This window comes from Theobroma cacao, chromosome 3 (assembly GCF_053813885.1).
Source record: "Theobroma cacao isolate CCN51 chromosome 3, ASM5381388v1, whole genome shotgun sequence".
Lineage (NCBI taxonomy): Eukaryota > Viridiplantae > Streptophyta > Magnoliopsida > Malvales > Malvaceae > Theobroma > Theobroma cacao.
The window spans coordinates 9,275,166-9,278,842 of record NC_142641.1 but is presented as its reverse complement, the minus strand read 5'-3'; the positions used below and the strand labels follow the sequence as shown (position 1 = coordinate 9,278,842).

At 33.7% G+C, this 3,677-nt stretch overlaps 1 long non-coding RNA gene across 1 annotated transcript; it reads right to left on the bottom strand.

Moving 5' to 3' along the window:
- Nucleotides 1–1,429: 1,429 nt before the first annotated feature.
- Nucleotides 1,430–3,348, bottom strand: LOC148763563 (uncharacterized). The gene is made up of 3 exons (XR_016025029.1): nt 3,236–3,348; nt 2,505–2,590; nt 1,430–1,738 (listed from the first exon to the last, which is right to left on the bottom strand). It is a non-coding gene; the product is annotated as an uncharacterized LOC148763563 (long non-coding RNA).
- Nucleotides 3,349–3,677: the final 329 nt, after the last annotated feature.

Genomic DNA, 3,677 nt, shown 5'->3' with positions numbered 1-3,677 from the left:
ATTATGTGATAATTCAATAGCTCCAAGAATTCACACAACTAAAACAATTGAGCTTGTAATCATGTAAGAACAAATTATGTGTGAGACCTTGACCCTTATTGACCTGTAACTAGCAATAGACGCGATAACATGAACTAGGGGTAATTTCATAATTTCTCTTGGTGAGCCCCTAAAAGTAGTTTTCTAATGTTACTAAGGTCCAAGTAGGCCTAAGGAATAGTTTAAAATAAAATATTTCGCATGTGAAAATTAATGATAAAATAATAATATTTTTATTGAAGAAGAATTTGCAAGACAAAAAGTGATTCAGAAGTCAATTGAGGCATAATAAGGTATTTTGGGTGCCAAAGAAACAAGAGGAGGCAAGAGGAAATTTTTAGAATAAAATAATATTTTATTAATAAAATAATATTAAAATATTAATATTTTATTCTGTCATGACCCGATACTCCCCTTGAGCCTGTGACAACCGCCACAACGTCCCGGTAGACACTCGTTACCCGGAGTGCCAATCGAAACCCCGCAAAGCTTTAGTACCATTTTTTTTTCATCTCCCCTGTGAGTAATCATCGCCAAACCTCGTTTTTAAATAATTTTAAGCTTTTACCCTTTCAAAACCGCAAAAAAATAATTTTCCCATAACAGGGGTATTTTCGTCATTTTTTCTCAAAATTTCTGAACCCGACTAAAGATGTAGTAGATGAGTGAAAAACACATATTTCATGATTTAAAATAAATTTGGGTGTCTAAAACATTTATTAAAAAAGATATTGCAACTATTTGAATAAAATAAAAATATTCAATAAAATATTCTAATTTCTTATAAAATAATATTTATAGAGTTATCAGTAAATAATTTTTTTGTAATGTAAAAGCTAAATAAATTCATACGTACCATAATACAGATAACCGGGATATGATAGCCTTGATAGGCTAGTCCACAGAACCAGCCCACTGCATCAAGCTAAACCCACCACACAATAAAAATTCAACAACATAACATGGCAATTTTATCATTATCCAGCCTATCAAGGCAAACAACAGTTTATACATTTCAACACAAATACCAATTTAGCCATTTATGCCAATATTGTCATAAGCTAATCAATTAGAACCATAAATTCACAATACATCAAATGGTTTCCAATTACTCTATTTTCAAAGTCGTTATTCAATTTTAAAACAATTTTATGAAATCATTTCATTAAATCATATTTGGTTTATAAAACCGAAAAAATTAATCATTTAATTCATTTTCCATGAAATTCACAATTTGGGATAAAAACCACTTTAGATAATTAAGACAATAGTAAGGTTACTCACAGTACTAGGAGTTTGATATACTCTTATTCCCGGTCTTCGGGCACAATTTGTTTACCCTTGTTAGAGGGCTCACTGTCACGACCCAAATTCCGGGTCATGACCGGCGCATGGGTCCAATGGATGTAATCCACTAAACCCAGGCAAGCCTATTATTTATCTTACTTATGATTCTATTTATTATCACTAAGTCCTATTCCATGACTTTGAGTCAAAATAGTAATATACATTGCCAACTCGTACTGGCATTACTCTTTTAAAATTTACATTTAAGTTCATCTATACATAACAAAATAATACTCGACCTCCAGCGGAGTGACTCGGATGGATATACAGCTACCGAATGCCGAGACACCTACCAGAAGATGTACACAGATCTACAAGGACACCTCGTCCTAATTATCGGCTACCTCGTGATCTGAAAACATGAATTTGAAAATGGTGAGTATAAACCCAGTGAGTGAACAAGGAAGGGAACAAGCAACAATTAGGAAAAATTTAAAATCATGATGCACTTGTTTCAAACAATGCAATTTAGTTCATTCCTATTTAAAACCCCTCCAAACCCCAGAGTTTTTTCGCTACAGCGAGCATGAATTTCGATGCAGTGAAAACAAGGCAACAAGATAAACATTTTTCCTCACTCAACAAAAGCCATCCTGCTAAACTAATAAAATCAACCTAACATTCATGAAAATTCTCAAAGTATAATGTGTCAAATTTTACGTACATTACAACCATAAATCATTGTCCATCAATTTGCTATATCACACACATTTACATATGTATATATATATACGTATATACCCATCATCATCATCTCACCAACCCATCATCATCATCACCAGCTCATGCGCACTCCCTACTCGCACATGGCTGGGTCATCACCGGATTATGCGCACTCCCTACTCGCACATAACCGGGTCATCCTCGGCTTATGCACACTCCCTACTCGCACATAGCCGAGTCAACATAATTACACAACATTATATTCAAGCATATATGTATATCAACATAATGCAGCCACATAGAAATCCATAATAACCACATTTCATAACATAAACCTTTTCTCAAAAGCTTGTTCCCAAGGCATTCATTTTCATGAAAAATTGCATAAAATCATTCAAACACTTTGTTCAAAACAGTCATATTCCCAAAACAATTTTGATAGGCAGTCCACTCACAGGTGTCGAAAAATCCGGATTTCGGGTGAACTCTGACTAATAGTCCTCAGGCGCAATTCCTTTGCCTTTTCCGGATGTCTCACCACCTTGACAAATAACAAAGTTGAGGAATTTACTATATTGTCCCTAAATTGATATAAATTAATTTAAACTACTAATGCTTGATATGTAAATGCACAAATATACCCGATTACCGCTTAATCACGGTATCAATTAAATTCGACCGATCACCCGATTAATCGACGATTGTGTCCAAATCACCTCCAAATTAATTCATTTCTCCTCTAATACCTTAATTTACAACATACATTTAAATAAAGCCAAATTCAGCATTAGAACCCTCACAATTCCTTATAGAAAAAAAATTTGGTCATTTGGTGTACTAGCATCGAATTTTTTCTACATAACCGTTTCACCTTACTTCATCATTTTCCATGCCATTTTCCTTGAAATAAAAACAATCCCCCATTGATATTCAGCCCTCATGGTTCAGCCAACAAGGAACCCTAGAGAAATTAAATATTTCTTTTGTGTTTTTGTTCATAACCATGCTTAACTATCCCTAAACACTAACATAGTCTAAAATCAAATTATTCCAACAACAATTCCTCTTCCATACCCATTTTTCAGAATTGAATTCATCATGATAACTCAATATTCAACCATGGAAATTAAGAACAAAAGCATGGGTAAGCTAGGTATCAAGGAGAATTAAAGAAATTTTAACTTACCTAGCTTGTTTCCTTGATTTCTTCACTTTTTCTTTGAATTTCCACCTAGGTTTTCTTGTTTTTCCTTTTGTTCTTCCTTTTTTCTGGTTGCTGGATGTCTAGGCCGAATATGGTGAGGGAATTGGGGATTTAATGGGCTGATTTCTATAGAAAATAATAAAATAATCAAGCATGCCATGTGTCACATGCTTATTGGCCAAATTTTTAACTTTTTGACTTTTTCTTCTTAATTTTCCACCACAAATATTCTGGTATTTATCCAATCCTACCACAATTAAAATCCCTTGGTCTTGACAAGTGCTGGGCCGAAAATTTTACTGATTTGCCCCCGAGACAAAAAAATTACGATTTTGCCCTTATACTCCGAAATGTACCGGAATCTCATTATTTCTACTTTTCAACCTAAAATAACACTAATATTGATCAATATTAACCAAATGGG